General features: G+C 31.4%; 1 non-coding gene across 1 annotated transcript; it reads right to left on the bottom strand.

The window, feature by feature from the left end:
- Nucleotides 1-313: 313 nt before the first annotated feature.
- On the bottom strand, nt 314-432 carry LOC139878050 (5S ribosomal RNA). The gene has a single exon (XR_011768943.1). It is a non-coding gene; the product is annotated as a 5S ribosomal RNA (ribosomal RNA).
- Between the last annotated feature and the right edge of the window lie 18,395 nt (nt 433-18,827).

Raw genomic sequence — 18,827 nt, 5'->3', positions numbered from 1 at the left:
CATGTCGCTCAGATTCGTCCCTCCCCCTCAAAAAACATCCCTAAAAATCTCCATGTTTTCTTACAAGAGGTTGCGCGCCTTGACTTGGTGAAATTTCACCAAGTGTTGTGAGCCTTATTGCGTTGCCATGCTCATCGAAGTCATGTTTGTGCGACGATGCCCGCCTAGCTTATGGTTGATCGTCATGTCTTGGTGAAAAGTGAACCAAGTGTTGTGAGCCTTATTTCGTTGCCCTGATGGTCGGAGTCGTGCTCGGGCGATGGTTGTTGCCCGATTCGATGGTAACCCTGGACGAAAAATCATAGTAAAAAAAGGGGTGCAACACGAGGACTTCCCAGGGGGTCACCCCTCCTAGTACTACTCTCGCCCAAGCACGCTTAACTGTGGAGTTCTGATGGGATCCGGTGCGTTAGTGCTGGTATGATCGCACTCGAAATAAATGTCCCCTTTTAATCCTTTATAGCTAACTTACCTTGCCTACCATGGGTGGTCACAACTGCCCTGACTTTCCATGATGTACCACGACTCGACTCGAAGCTCACACCTTAAGAAGGGTTCGGGTGACATGGCGAAAACTCGTTAGAGATGTATAATGTTCTAGATCGAGTCTAGACACGCGAGTGATCTCGGATGTGGTTGTCGAAAGTCAACGTATAATGGTGTCGGACTTGGTTCTCGGGCGATACTACGAAATCTCCAACGTATAATGTTCCCGGTCGATACTAACCACTCACGTATCGACTGTGGTTGACGTACGGGACCTCCGTCGTATAATGTTCTCGGTCAATTAAGTGTCGGATGAGGTGGTCGAAAGCTACATACCAACTATACAAGGTTTCACAGAAACCCAAATCACTTCATACGCACTTTAACCATCAGGCGCACCTCGGTCGCCGGAAACCAAGGCTAGCCCGAACTCCGCAGCTCAGAATGACATGCCAATGAAACTTCGGAAGCCGAGAATCAATTTGTTTCATCAAACGTAAGAGTCGTGCAAATTTTCGGGTCGATCCGACATGATTTGAGCACTGTATGAAAAATTATGACTCCTCAGAAAATCAATGTCAGTTCCTGTCACTTCACTTTTTGTGCAATATGTATATATAGGGGGTACCATGTCCACTCCATGCCCTGGTACCCAGACAAGGGGTCGGAAAGTGCAAGGCAATAGAGGTTGCCTAGCGAAGCCGGAGAGCGATTACGAGTAATGAGTGACCCAATAACATGAAGCCAAACACCAAGTCGTGGCCCCGAAAACCAAGTTGTGACCGAGAAATATGAGCCATGGCCTGGTCGTCACCTAGCAAACCAAGTCGCGACTTAGTTTTCTAGGCCACTGCCAAGCTAAATCTTAGTCGCGACTTGGATTTATAGCCCATTGGCAAGCTAAATCAAGCGCGACGTCGTGCATTTGAAAAAATTATGACTCCTCAGAAAATCAATGTCTGTTCCTGTCACTTATGTAGTGACCCGGAAAATTTTGACTAATTTTAAATCAAACTCTCGATACGATATTGTATTTTCAACACGATAAGCAAAGTCTGTTAGGTTGGATCACTAAAATTTTGAACTGTTTCATATATTCAATTGACTTTCGACCTTTTCCGACAATTCACGAACAACTATTTGTAAATAGTTAAATATATATATATATATATGTATATATATATATATATATATATATATATATATAATATATAAAAAAATATATATAAATATTACTTGTAAATATATAATATTATATTTAGTTGTTTAAAAGAATATAATTAATATATTTATTTACTTAAACTTGTTAATTAAGAATATAATATATATATATATATATATATATATATATATATATATATATATATATATATATATATATATATATATATATATATATAGAGAGAGAGAGAGAGAGAATGTGTATATTGAAAATGAATGATTTCGAGCCTAATTAGTAAACGTCAGTAACACTCGGTTGACGTTTCGTTAGTTTTATTATATAGATATATTACATGTTCATGAAGGACTAAAATAAAAGTTGAACTGTAAATCGATTACGAAGATGTTAGATTTGTTAAAAATATTTTTACCTTTTTAAGTTTAAATATTAGTACTCCGTACATTGGAACAGAAAATAAATAATTATCGAACCTTTTTGATCAGGTTTCAAACAGTTAATGAGTGAAATAATTAAATATATTTAATCTAAAAATTTGAGATTTTTTTAGAACACTTTTAAATGTTAACTGTTTAGCAATGTACAAGATTTATCATTCAGTGAAAAACCATCGGTAGAGTGAGACAAATTGATAGCCATAGTTCTTTATTTCTCACGTTTTTGTTGTTAAATAATGGTTTATGATAATGATAATTGACTTAAAGTTTGTCCAATGACTTTTACATCACCAATAATTTTCCATCTCCGTTTTTTTTTTCTTCTTTTTCACTCATTTTCTTCTATGAGAATCCAATAACCACCATCACTACAACAGTTTCGATCGCTATTATTAATATGTTTCTTGTTTCACTCCATAAACCCTCGGCACTTTTGTTGTTCCTGCTCGAAAACCACTCGTGTGATACTGCTACTACAGTCCACTCGTTTCTGTTATTTGTCTGCTATTTGTTTTCTTTTTTGTTATCACAAACCTTCACGCTCACCTGCGATATTTTTTTCTGTTTTCTTTCTATTCTTACAGCCATGAAACTGAAAGGACCCGTTCATATACATTATAAACGATTCACAATAGTTGATTACATTGCGAGGTATTTGACCTCTATATGATACATTTTACAAACATTGCATTCGTTTTTAAAAGACAAACTTTCTTTACATCGAAAATTGACAGGCATGCATACCATTTCATAATATCCACTATCCAACTATAAATTGATTTAATAATAATCTTTGATGAACTCAATGACTCGAATGCAACGTTCTTCAAAATATGCTATGAAAGACTCCAAGTAATATTTTTAAAATGAGCAAATGCACAGCGGAAGATTTCTTTAACACCTGAGAATAAACATGCTTTAAAGTGTCAACCAAAAGGTTGGTGAGTTCATTAGTTTATCATAATCATTTATTTCCATCATTTTAATAGACCACAAGAATTTCATTTTCAGTTCTCATAAATATACGTCCCATGCATAGAGACAAAAATAATCATTCATATGGTGAACACCTGGTAACCGACATTAACTAGATACATATAAGAATATCCCCTATCATTCCGGGATCCTCCTTCGGACATGATATAAATTTCGAAGTACTAAAGCATCCGGTACTTTGGATGGGGTTTGTTAGGCCCAATAGATCTATCTTTAGGATTCGCGTCAATTAGGGTGTCTGTTCCCTAATTCTTAGATTACCAGACTTAATAAAAAGGGGCATATTCGATTTCGATAATTCAACCATAGAATGTAGTTTCACGTACTTGTGTCTATTTCGTAAAACATTTATAAAAGTTGCGCATGTATTCTCAGCCCAAAAATATAAAGGGTAAAAAGGCAAATGAAACTCACCATACCTAAAAATACATATAACGTCATTGAACAAGTGCAAGGTTGGCCTTGGATTCACGAACCTAAATTAATTATATATATTTATATGTTGGTCAATATTTGTCTAACAAATTAGGTCAAGTCATAGTGTACCACAATCCTAATGCTCGAGACTAATATGCAAAAGTCAACAAAAGTAAATTTGACTCAAAATAATTTCTAAAAATCTATACATGATTAATATATAGTTTAAATATCGTCGTTTTATATTTTTAAATATTTTAAAAAGATTTATTAGAGTAAATAATATAATTTATTTATTAATAAATAAAATTTTATATTAAATTTATATAATCAAATATACTTTTATATATATTAAGTAATAAAATTTATAGGGTTTATTTAATATCATAAAGATAATATGATAGGTATTATTAAAGTAAGTTATTACACGTAGTAAAATATGTTTGTATCACATATTTATTTGATAAAATAATATCTATAATGATAGTAAGTAAAAGTTGTATTATTTTGTAATAATAATTATTATTATAAAAATATCAATATTTATAATTACTAAGATGACATTATGATAAAACGATAATTCTAATTATGATAACTTTAATATTTACGATAATTTTTAATATTATCTTTAAAATAATAATTCTATTTAAAATAATAATAATAATGATATTTTATAGTAACAATGACATTTCTATTAAAATGATAATTTTTGTTAAAATGATAGTTTTAATACTAACGATACTTTTAATAATAATAGTAATGATAAAAATAATAAGAACGATAATTTTATCTAAATTAATATCTTATAATATTTTAATTTCATCATGATACTCTTACTCATTATTTCCTAATCGTTTCGTTTAATAGCTTTTAATCGTCTTTTATATCGTGTTCATAATAATGATAATAATAATAATCAAAATATTTAGGTGTTACAATTATTTGTTTTAATTACACTAATATTAATAATGATAGTTACTATAATATTATTAACGATAATACTAATAATTATCTTAATGATAATATAGTAATAGTAATAATAATAATAACAATAACAATAACCATTTTTAAATAATGATATATATATATATATATTAATAATGATAATAATAATAATAATACTAATAATAATAATAATAATAATGATAATTGGATAATAATAATAATAATACTAATTATAACTTTAACGATAATAACGATAGTAATAAAAAAACAATTTTTAATGATAAATCCCTTTTATTGATAAAGATAATAATAATGATAATAATAAGATAAAACTAGAACGACGATAAAAACGACGATAATAATAATCATTTTTAATAAAAATATCGAAAATTCAATTGATTATAACTTCTAATCCGTTCATCGAAACCATTCGATATCTAAAGGAAAAGTTCTTAATTTTTCGCTAGCTTTCCAAGGACATGCATATCTTATACCTTATCTCAACCGCAAGTGTAACTAATTCAAGATTCAACCTAACCTGTCTAAGGGCAATATCAAAAGTACAAGCATGCATAATCCTAAATACTCGAGCACTAGTCAGGGATACACTATTAGTATGTAAAAGTTAAATTATGAGTACTCACGTATCAATATTGAGATTCAATATTGCAGGAAAGGTACGTAGACGCAACGGAAATGATAAACACTATATTAACCTCACGAGCATACCCATGAACCATACTCAATCACCTCCATAGCTATAACCCATAATTTCCTTAATCCTATCCTACTCGAAAAACAATTTCGAAATCACTCGGACAACACTCCGTCGTAATATTTTATGTATACTAATAATATCTTGAAATAATACGGAGTAAATGTAACGACCCGGAAATTTCCGACCAAATTTAAACCTTAATCTTTATAGGTTTCCGACACGATAAGCAAAAATCTGTAATGTTAAGTCTAGAAAGTTTGAAATCTATATTTAGTTAATCAATTACCCTCTGGTCATGCCTGATGATTCACGAACTGTTATTCGTAACTAGATATGTATGTATTTAATTATATATATGTTTATCTGTTTTCTTAACGAATTTAATGACGATTAGATATATTAATAATTATAAGTTAATATATATGTAATATATAAATTTTTATACATATTGTAATATAAGTAATTTATAAATACTAAAGAAACTTATAATATATCACTCTATGTAAATGATTATGTGATAATACTAATTTTTTATTATTTATTATTATTATTATTATTATTATTATTATGATTATTATTATTATTATTATTATTATTATTATTATTATTATTATTATTATTATTATTATTATTATTATTATTATTAATATTAATATTATTATCTATTATCTATTATTAATATTAAATTAAAAAAATAAATAAATAAACGTCGGTAGTATATAGACAAAGGTGGTATTGGAATTTCTTTTCCGTTTCTTTTCAATACTTTTCACATTCACTTAATTTAATGTTTTGATATCTTTCTGTTTGTCTGATTCATATAACGAATCTTCATTTTGATATAAATCTATTACATATGTTCATGGAGAGATACATGCACTCTAAACCTTTCTTCTATCACCATTCATGAAATCCATCACCACTCATCACCTCTTTCATCTCCTACGAACACCATAAACCACCGCCACCTCTCTATTCGAAAACCCACTTTCAATCCGTCTGATACTAATCACCACCTTCACCTTCTCCACCTTGAACCTACCATCGATCTACAACACCATCACTATTATCACGCACTAGATCACAACCTTCTCACTACCTTCAAACCACCATAACTACCCTGCCTTCTTTTCTGTTTCTTCTTCTTTGAAACTACCATCGGTTACTATTTCTTCTTGCCTGTTACGAGGGCTGCAAATACTCTTGTTATAATCCAACTGCCACTGCAGCTATCCCTACCAATAACCTCTGTTTGAACATCACATGAATCAAATGAAAATGGTGCGTTTATATATAAGTGAAGAAAGAAACAATACAAATAAATAGTGGGGTTTGGTCGACATACATGAGTGGATGGTAGGGTACATAATAATGGACAATTATGAAGTCATATTCCAGGAACTGTATAGGTTTTAGAAAAAGGAACCGACACCTAAAAGGTTGTTAATTAAATTAATAGGGCCACTAATCTGTAGTGGGATTTGAACTTAAGAAAGCCATCTGATCAAACCCATTCGGGTATATTAATACTATCATCGTTTCTGTTTCGATCTAACAACCAAACCACCTTGAAAACAATCACCACTTATTCGTTCCTGTCTTCTAATTTGACACCACTTCCACCCCCGGAGACCCCATGAATCACCACCACGACACAACCATTAAAAAACACCATTAACCTGCTATGACTGCCGTTCTGTTTGAGCTTGAATCAAAGCCAAAGATCGATTTAATTGCTGCTGCTGTACAATTTCTGATTACAGGTCACCTGAAACTCGAACACCACAAATCCTTATCATCTTATTCGAATACTATCAATAAACCCACCAACAACATCATAATATACTACTCTTGATTCGAATGAATGGGTGTACAGAAAATATAGATGAATTTAAGAATTTAAATGAATGATTAATGAATCGAATACATACTTGAATTATTTGATTTATTGATTAAGTGATCAATTGATAAAGGATAATGATACTGCGAATCTGATAACAATGAAGAAGAGTGACTGATATTAGTCTGTTTATGATCCGGTCACCCAGCATCACGAAGGCCTCTGTAAACCTTCGATTTAGCATCGACGAGTTGCCCTGGTTCCTGAAGTCTGTTGGAACGAATGGAAACTGCAAAAGAAACCTAAATAATGTTATTCTTTAAACCCAATTATGAACCGGATGATGATAGTTTATATTGTTGAATGGGCCGAGACCCAACTTAAAATTCTGGTGGATTATCTCAATTTGGGCCGTAAATTATTGATTTAAAAGGAATTAGATACAAATTAATTGATAAAAGAAGTGACAGAGGACTGGGTAAGGGTGTTAATGCGTAGTGGGTGAGCGAGAGGTCGCGGGTTCGAGTATGGTATGAGGCGGTTTATTTTTAGGAAAGGCTTGAAGGTATTTTACTCATTATTATTATTATTATTATTATTATTATTATTATTATTATTATTATTATATTTATTAGTATTATTGTATTTATTATTATTAAATTTATCATTAATATTAAACATATCATTTTTATTATTAAAATTATTATTAATATTAAAAATATCATTTTTATTATTAAAATTATCATTTACATCAAAAGTATCATTTCTATTATTAAAATTAACATTTCATTTAAAAATTATTATTATTAATATTATCATTATTATTATCAAAATTATTATTGCCATTAGTAAATATAGATATTATTAACCTCAATACATAATTTATTCGATTTCAATTATATGTGTTAATATATATAGAAATGATATAGGTTCGTGAATCCGAGGCCAACCTTATGATTGATCAATAATGTTATATGTATTTTTACTACAAAATACAGTATGGTGAGTATATAGTCCCTTTTAAACTCTAAATATTTTTGGGCTGAGAATACATGCGCTGTTTTTATAAATGATTTACGATATGGACACAAGTGATCAAAAATAAAATCTACGTTGAGTTGTACCATGGCATATTTCTTTATACTTGGTAGCTAATATTTATGTGAGGAGCGTAAACGCGAATCCTGTTGATAGATCTATCAGGCCTGACAACCCCAACCGGGCTGGACGACCAGTTTTAAACGGTTGCACAGTACTTCGTTTCGTTACTACACTTGGTACGGTGTAGGGTTTATTTAAGAATATGCTGCTGTGATTTAAATGTTAAGTATGGTTACCAAGTGCTCAACGACTTTTCCATACACTTGCGAGTGTATTATGTATAAATATGAAATCTTGTGGTCCATAGTTATAACGCTGTTAGCATCAAACCTATATATCTCACCAACTTTATGTTGACATTTTAAAGCATGTTATTCTCAGGTACGAATTAAGTCTTCCGCTGTGCATTTGCTCATGTTAAGGACATTACTAGGGTCGATCATCGCAATGGAACCAAATGTTGGAGATTTCGTCCGGATGGATAAGGACGGGTCACTACAGGTGGTATCAGAGCGGTGGTCTTAGTGAACCAGGTCTTGCATTAGTGTGTCTAACTAGTAGCTGTTAGGATACATTAATGAGTCTGGACTTCGACTGTGCCTGCATGTCAAAAGTTTTGCTTATCATTTCTAGTCGTAAATTATTTGCTTATCATCCTTAGGGAATTGCCTACTTATCATTCATAAGTCTAGACACGTCTTACTGCATTTAGTGCATCGATAGTGTATAGACAAAATTCATATCTTAGCATATCTGTTACTTTGGACTTTAGTTGACATCTTTTCAAAGATTCTCCGTAATTTACGGGATTTTGGTATTATATATACATATGTAAAGTATGTATTGAAGAGTACCAAATCTAACTTCTATAATCTATTTCATACCAAAAATTCATTTTTCCGATTATACAAGATGGATTCCGCATCTAGTTCGAATTCCTCAGATTATGACAGCTATGCCGATATGGATTTTCATTCAAGCTCCGAAGGCAGCGTCACCGGAATGGATCAACCAATCTCCCATCATCTATTCTGGATGAATTGGGGGTGGGTTCGTAATATACTAAATCACTGGAGACATGAAGAGGGTGATCCCTTCCATCCACCAAATTGCCCTCTTGGCGATGAACCTGAAGCACTTACCGGCGAACCTATTCGAGAAACCATTTTCTCACTCATTTCAAGAGTATCTCATCACGATTATATATTTTCCCATATTTCAGATCTTGTTCATTCGCTCACTCCAACCACCAATCATCCCGGTGTACTAGCAGAAGTTAACGAACTTCGCGCTCGCGTGACGGCTTTGGAGAATATGGTGCGAAGGTTACAAACACCAGCAGCAGCACCAGCAGCATAATCCGTACCACCATCATCAACACCGACAGTACCCATATCACCCTCAACCACAACCGCGTCGTAAACCTCAACATCACAATTTGTACCTCGGATATCAACATCACACACCTCAATATCACTATCTGTACTTCGAGTATGATCTTCGTTTTACATATCATTCTATATCGATTATCTTCGCTTTACTTATCGTTCTATCTCATTTATCTTCGTTCGACATGGTAATTATGTAATCTTTAATGTTTTAGAGATCATGTAATCAAGTATTAACGATAAAAAAAAAAAAAATTTAATATCTTATTGACTCATTAGATCCATGATTACATCTGAAGAAAATATATATACAAGTATATTTTCATAAAGATTGTAATTAAAAATTCTTTCGTACAAACTGTTAATGATGAAAATATTTTAACGGGTAGGTAGTACCCGAGGAATATTTAGATTTCACATTAATAAGTTACACTGTACATTCTTCGAATCTGATTCAACGGTCATTTACTATCCTACTTACAACCACCAATATACGAATCTGTTCACCGCAGAATAACCATTTTTATCCAATTTCATATTTGGATTTTGACCTATCAGAATCCAACAAGTGGCATAATGAAGAAAACATTGGACATGATAAAATTTGTTAGAAACAAACAAATTAATTATAAAGAATTTTGTTAAGAATCCACGCTAACTGTTCCTAGCTAACTGTAACTGTTAATTCCGTATTACATTTTATTTATCGCAATTTACATTCTCGCAATTTTATTTAATTTCTGTTATTTACTTTTACGCACTTTAAATAACGGGACACGTATACAAGGTTTCGACCTATCATATCGACCCATCTATATATATATTTCGGAACAACCATAGACACTCTATATGTGAATGTTGGAGTTGGCTATACAGGGTTGAGGTTGATTCCAAAATAAATATATGGTTTGTGTTGTGATCAATACTGAGACCGGTACACGGGTCACGATACGTATTAATTAATTCAAATATTATATATTAAATTATATATGAATATATTGGACTATTGGACAATTGGACTATTGGACTGCTAACTTTGGACAATTAAAATGAATTAAAATATTGATTATAACATATGAAACTAAACAATTCTTCAAGTTTGCCACTTGATTTCATTCTAAACCTCATTTGTACCTCGACAATTACAATTCGCGTTCAAACCTTTCATGATTCTTGAAAACACCTCGATCGAGAAGTTGAACCAACCACACTTCATCTACGGAAGAAAATATTTATGCACCTGAAAAACTCTCGAACCCAAAGTCATAGTTTAATCCGTAACCGTGTTGAATCCTTTATCATTTATTAGCAAAAACAACCTTACGATTCATTTTCAAAGTAGCCAAATTTTGTCACAGCTCCAGCAAGCCAACTTCGACTTTTCGTTCGAATCAACCTTATTATAACTTTGATACATACGATTAGCTTTTCTCCTCGTTACCGGAAAACCTTTTATATTCCACCATACTACCATCAGCGTTTAATCATCTAAAAACACAATTCTCTTGAAACCACCTCGGTTTGAAAACCAATGACCCAGATTCGTTAACTTTGAAAATGCTGACGAAGCAGCATGTTATAGATGGTCATAATGACCAAAAGTTGATGATAAAAGAAGGAAGTGCTAGAAACTCGATAGAAAATTTGGTACTGAAAACCGGATTGAGCAAACCATGAAGGAGACTCCGAACAAAATACAAGGACTAAACTTGTACATAAAGAATCATGACGATTCTGTAGCAAACACCTTGCTTCTGAATCTAAACCCTTACGGGTAAAACTTCATCATCATCCTTCGATATTAGACATTCCAAGATATTATCGTATCTTTCATTGAAAATATCCTCAATAATTCTGAAAATATCTTCAAAGTATTCTCGTCCGATATTAATTATCTTTCTACGCTATCTGCGTTATAACATAAAAGAAACTGTGTTAGTTTCTAAATTCTAAAACCTTCGAGTTTACAATAGGAATGTTCTGAAGCAGTGTTGGGAACTGATACATGAATTAGTATAATATAATGAAACTTGATCAACTTCATTATATTACAGTAAGTCATGTTAAGTTTCTAATGGAATGTGATGATTCACAGTACCGTCATTATATGCCATATTACACGACTCTTACATTCTACCCAATCTTCAAACATATAAAGAACATATCATCTTGATAGTTCTATCTTTTAGGATATTCTGATAATTTGACAAATCAAAATCGTGCCATTACCAATTCTTTCTTAGAACATTAACTATATTCATTCCGAATTTCATACCTACGAATTTCGGACCATTACAAGAGATGCTTAGCTGGAAAGGAGGAAAAGAAAAAGAATGAAGCTCCGAAATAAAAATTGTAGTAAAAAAAAAAATCGCAGCAAATATGAAAGAGCATTAACTGTGGATGACAATGATTAGAGAAAACAAAAGCAAGGACATCGAAGTATAAGGGAAGATATAAAACCCAAACAATCACCCAGAAACTACAAACCGTGTATATCAATGCATATAGCAATATAAAGACCCGGGAGAACTAGAAACACTATAAACCCAAGAGTATAGTAGAAGTAAATAGATTCTTCCGGTGGTAGATGAAAGAGAAGAATAAAAGATATGAAAGTTAGAAGTATAACAAGAATCAGAACGGGATGGAGTATACTAACGAATATGAATTAAGGGAGAAAGAGTAGAAGATGTGAGATGTGAAAAATAAGGAAAACGAAGGGGTGGATTTATAGTGGTATATCCGACAGAGAAATCGGAATAGATATTTGCATTTAATCAAAGAAGATCTTGATTTCCTGGATCGTCGAAGAATCAAATCTTATTACGTAAGATTTTCTTTAAATCCCTTAAATCCCGGAAGTCAATAGTAACTATGTCATCAGTTGAAACGAATACATTTATTTACTCATTTCACTCTTTTGTGATAGTTTCACTCGTGCGCTTGATTTGATCGAATTGTTTTATCTATATTTCTTAATACTGATAAAACTCCATTATTACCTCATATTCGTCATGAAAACACTCCTATTGTTATCCATGACAACCTCTACCAAATTTCGGGGACGAAATTTCTTTAACGGGTGGGTACTGTAACGACCCAGAAATTTCCGACCAAATTTAAACCTTAATCTTTATAGGTTTCCGACACGATAAGCAAAAATCTATAATGTTAAGTCTAGAAAGTTTGAAATCTATATTTAGTTAATCAATTACCCTCTGGTCATGTCTGATGATTCACGAACTGTTATTCGTAACTAGATATGTATGTATTTAATTATATATATGTTTATCTGTTTTCTTAACTGAATTTAATGACGATTAGATATATTAATAATTATAAGTTAATATATATGTAATATATAAATTTTTATACATATTGTAATATAAGTAATTTATAAATACTAAAGAAACTTATAATATATCACTCTATGTAAGTGATTATGTGATAATACTAATTTTTTATTATTTATTATTATTATTATTATTATTATTATTATTATTATTATTATGATTATTATTATTATTATTAATATTAATATTATTATCTATTATCTATTATTAATATTAAATTAAAAAAATAAATAAATAAACGTCGGTAGTATATAGACAAAGGTGGTATTGGAATTTCTTTTCCGTTTCTTTTCAATACTTTTCACATTCACTTAATTTAATGTTTTGATATCTTTCTGTTTGTCTGATTCATATAACGAATCTTCATTTTGATATAAATCTATTACATATGTTCATGGAGAGATACATGCACTCTAAACCTTTCTTCTATCACCATTCATGAAATCCATCACCACTCATCACCTCTTTCATCTCCTACGAACACCATAAACCACCGCCACCTCTCTATTCGAAAACCCACTTTCAATCCGTCTGATACTAATCACCACCTTCACCTTCTCCACCTGGAACCTACCATCGATCTACAACACCATCACTATTATCACGCACTAGATCACAACCTTCTCACTACCTTCAAACCACCATAACTACCCTGCCTTCTTTTCTGTTTCTTCTTCTTTGAAACTACCATTGGTTACTATTTCTTCTTGCCTGTTACGAGGGCTGCAAATACTCTTGTTATAATCCAACTGCCACTGCAGCTATCCCTACCAATAACCTCTGTTTGAACATCACATGAATCAAATGAAAATGGTGCGTTTATATATAAGTGAAGAAAGAAACAATACAAATAAATAGTGGGGTTTGGTCGACATACATGAGTGGATGGTAGGGTACATAATAATGGACAATTATGAAGTCATATTCCAGGAACTGTATAGGTTTTAGAAAAAGGAACCGACACCTAAAAGGTTGTTAATTAAATTAATAGGGCCACTAATCTGTAGTGGGATTTGAACTTAAGAAAGCCATCTGATCAAACCCATTCGGGTATATTAATACTATCATCGTTTCTGTTTCGATCTAACAACCAAACCACCTTGAAAACAATCACCACTTATTCGTTCCTGTGTTCTAATTTGACACCACTTCCACCCCCGGAGACCCCATGAATCACCACCACGACACAACCATTAAAAAACACCATTAACCTGCTATGACTGCCGTTCTGTTTGAGCTTGAATCAAAGCCAAAGATCGATTTAATTGCTGCTGCTGTACAATTTCTGATTACAGGTCACCTGAAACTCGAACACCACAAATCCTTATCATCTTATTCGAATACTATCAATAAACCCACCAACAACATCATAATATACTACTCTTGATTCGAATGAATGGGTGTACAGAAAATATAGATGAATTTAAGAATTTAAATGAATGATTAATGAATCGAATACATACTTGAATTATTTGATTTATTGATTAAGTGATCAATTGATAAAGGATAATGATACTGCGAATCTGATAACAATGAAGAAGAGTGACTGATATTAGTCTGTTTATGATCCGGTCACCCAGCATCACGAAGGCCTCTGTAAACCTTCGATTTAGCATCGACGAGTTGCCCTGGTTCCTGAAGTCTGTTGGAACGAATGGAAACTGCAAAAGAAACCTAAATAATGTTATTCTTTAAACCCAATTATGAACCGGATGATGATAGTTTATATTGTTGAATGGGCCGAGACCCAACTTAAAATTCTGGTGGATTATCTCAATTTGGGCCGTAAATTATTGATTTAAAAGGAATTAGATACAAATTAATTGATAAAAGAAGTGACAGAGGACTGGGTAAGGGTGTTAATGTGTAGTGGGTGAGCGAGAGGTCGCGGGTTCGAGTATGGTATGAGGCGGTTTATTTTTAGGAAAGGCATGAAGGTATTTTACTCATTATTATTATTATTATTATTATTATATTTATTAGTATTATTGTATTTATTATTATTAAATTTATCATTAATATTAAACATATCATTTTTATTATTAAAATTATTATTAATATTAAAAATATCATTTTTATTATTAAAATTATCATTTACATCAAAAGTATCATTTCTATTATTAAAATTAACATTTCATTTAAAAATTATTATTATTAATATTATCATTATTATTATCAAAATTATTATTGCCATTAGTAAATATAGATATTATTAACCTCAATACATAATTTATTCGATTTCAATTATATGTGTTAATATATATAGAAATGATATAGGTTCGTGAATCCGAGGCCAACCTTATGATTGATCAATGATGTTATATGTATTTTTACTACAAAATACAGTATGGTGAGTATATAGTCCCTTTTAAACTCTAAATATTTTTGGGCTGAGAATACATGCGCTGTTTTTATAAATGATTTACGATATGGACACAAGTGATCAAAAATAAAATCTACGTTGAGTTGTACCATGGCATATTTCTTTATACTTGGTAGCTAATATTTATGTGAGGAGCGTAAACGCGAATCCTGTTGATAGATCTATCGGGCCTGACAACCCCAACCGGGCTGGACGACCAGTTTTAAACGGTTGCACAGTACTTCGTTTCGTTACTACACTTGGTACGGTGTAGGGTTTATTTAAGAATATGCTGCTGTGATTTAAATGTTAAGTATGGTTACCAAGTGCTCAACGACTTTTCCATACACTTGCGAGTGTATTATGTATAAATATGAAATCTTGTGGTCCATAGTTATAACGCTGTTAGCATCAAACCTATATATCTCACCAACTTTATGTTGACATTTTAAAGCATGTTATTCTCAGGTACGAATTAAGTCTTCCGCTGTGCATTTGCTCATGTTAAGGACATTACTAGGGTCGATCATCGCAATGGAACCAAATGTTGGAGATTTCGTCCGGATGGATAAGGTCGGGTCACTACAGTAAATATATATATGTAAATCGATTGAGAGAGTTTAGAGAAAAATATTTTCAAGTTTCTATGAAATAATGAAACATATTGAATTCTATTTATAATAGATTTTTGAATTATTAAAATGAATTATTAAAGTATGAATTATTAAAGTGAATTATTAAAGTATGAATTATTAAAGTGAATTATTAAAGTATGAATTATTAAAGTGAATTATTAAAGTATAAATTATTAAAGTATGAATTATTAAAGTGAATTATTAAAGTTAAAGTAAAGTAAAAATAAAGTAAAGGTAAAGTTTAAGTATAGTAAAAGTATAAAACTATGTACGTATTATACGCGTATAAATATATATAATATTAATTTAAATCGTTATATATATTTAATAAAATAAAATATAAATATCGTTATCTTTATCATACTAGTTAAGTAATGAGTTGTCAAAAGTGGTTCTAGATATTTATAAAAGTTATATACGTTTTAATAATAAAGTTCTTTTTAAACTGAAAACGTTTTTGTACGTTTGAAAATAGATTAATAGAATATTATGGAAACCAATTCTCCACTAACTTTTGTCTAACTTTCGTAAATGACACTTTTTGTTTTTATAAATAGCTTTACAAATTATTCTGAATATCGTTAAGAGGAATAGAATTTCTCAAATCATAGTGGACCTCTCAACAGAGACTTGTAATCATAATTCAATATTTCTGATAATTCAATCATTTAATATATTTTTTTTAATTTCGTCAAAAATCATATTGAAACAAATACGTTCGTGTAAAGTATTATACATTTAATACTTTATTAATATTCTCAAGTTATAATATATATATATATATATATATATATATATATATACACACACACACACACATATACATATCTATTTATATATAACGGTTCATGAATCGTCGGAATTTGGTCGAGGTTATAATGAATGTATGAACACAGTTTAAAATTCTTGAGATTTAACTTAACAAACTTTTCTTATCGTGTCGGAATAATATAAAGATTAAAGTTTAAATTTGGTCAGAAATTTCCGGGTCGTCAAAGTACCTACCCGTTAAAGAAATTTCGTCCCCGAAATTTGATAGAGGTCGTCATGACTAACAATGAGAATGTTATTATAACGATTATAGAGTTTTATCATTTTCAAGAAGAATGGATAAAATAATTCGATTACTCGAAGCGTGTGAGTGAAGTTATCGTAAATGAATGAAATAAGATAATAGTGATTCGTCGTATCTTTTGACGTCATCACGATTGATCTTCGAAAAGAAAATCTTTGTAATCTATATTGGATTTGATTATTCGGCGATTAAGGAAATTATGATCCTCTTCGAATTAATGCGATAATCCATTTTGATTTCTTTGTCGGATATTTCACTATAAATCCACCTCATTTTTTTTCTTACAACTCACACCTTCTCAACTCATATTTTAAAGTATTTGTCAATATGCTTCATCCAGTGCTGATTCTTGATATACTCCTCACTTTCATATCTGTCGCTCTTCTTTTTCATCTGCCTCAGGAAGAATCTATTTACTTCTACTATACTCTTGGTTTTATAGTGTTTTTAGTTCTCCCGTGTCTTTATATTGCTATATGCATTGATATATGCAGTTTGTGATTTCTGGGTTGTTGTTGGGTTTTATATCTTCCCTTATATTTCAAAGTCCTTGCTTCTTCTATAATCATTGTCATCCGCAGTTAATGCTCTCTTCTATTTGCTATGATTTATACTCCCATTTCTAGTTCGGAGCTTTGTCCTTTCGTTTCTTCTTCTTGCGATTAAGCACCGCTTGTAATGGTCCAGAATTCGCAGATATAAATTTCGGAATGAACTTTGTTAATGTTCTAGGAAGGAAATTGTAATGGCACGATCTTGACTTGTCAAATTACCAGAATACCTCGAAAAAGGCCGAATCATCAAGAAATATTTTCTTGATATTTAGAGATCAAAGAGAATATAAGAGTCGTGTAACATAGCACATGATGACGTTATGATCTGTGAATCATCATGTTCCATTTAGAAACTCAGCATGAATTACTATAATATAATCACGTTGATCAAGTGTCATTATATTATACTAACTCATGCTTCAGCTCCCAACACTTTTTCAAGAATATTCCTATTTTAAACTCGAATGTTTCAGAATTTAGAAACTAAAATAGTTTCTTTTATGATATAATACAGATAGCGCGAAGAGGTAAATGATTTCAGATAAGAATAATTATAAAAATATCTTAGAATGTCTAATATCAGAGGATGATGAAAGATATTGTCCGCAGGGGTTTAGAGTCAGGAGCAAGGTATTGGTTAATGACTTCAGCAAGTACTGAATCATTTGGATTCTTTGAAGGCAGGTTCAGCCTTTGTGATTTGTCCACAGCCTCCTTTATACTTTGCTCAATCCGTTTTCCAGTTCCAAAGCTTCTCTTTTTCTGAGCTTTGCTAATATACTATCCTTTATCATCCAACTTTTTATTGTTAAGGTCGTTTACAGTTTTTGCTGCTTCATCAGCATTTTTCAAAATTTTGAGAACTGGTTCGCAGTTTAGGGTGTTTTTCAGAAATTTCTCATTCAAAGAATGTAAGTCTTGGAGGTAGACGTTGTGTGTATATGTAATTGTTGATGTAGACATGCTGCGAGGTTTCAAAATACTGATTGCTGATTCTCAATAATTGGTATGGTAATTCTTGTTATAAGGTACGAATGAGTATATGATAGGGTTTCGATAATTATAATGATTTTTTTTTTGGAAAGTCAAAGATAAGTGAAGTTGTTGGTAAGTTTATTGCTAATGTGGTGAATATAAATGATTCCCCGGTAACGTTGGCGAAAGGGAAACGTATCTATCGAGGTTATAATAAGACTGTTTTGATTGAGAAGTCGAAGTTGACTTGCTGGAGCTGTGACAAAACTGTCTATTTTGAAACGGAATTGAAAAGTTATTTTAGCTAGTAAATGCCAAAGGGTCTAACACGGATACGTGTCGAACTATGACTTGGGTTTTGA

Source organism: Rutidosis leptorrhynchoides, chromosome 11 (assembly GCF_046630445.1).
Source record: "Rutidosis leptorrhynchoides isolate AG116_Rl617_1_P2 chromosome 11, CSIRO_AGI_Rlap_v1, whole genome shotgun sequence".
Taxonomy (NCBI): Eukaryota; Viridiplantae; Streptophyta; class Magnoliopsida; order Asterales; family Asteraceae; genus Rutidosis; species Rutidosis leptorrhynchoides.
The sequence above is the reverse complement of the archived record's forward strand: the minus strand, read 5'-3'. Positions and strand labels throughout refer to the sequence as shown.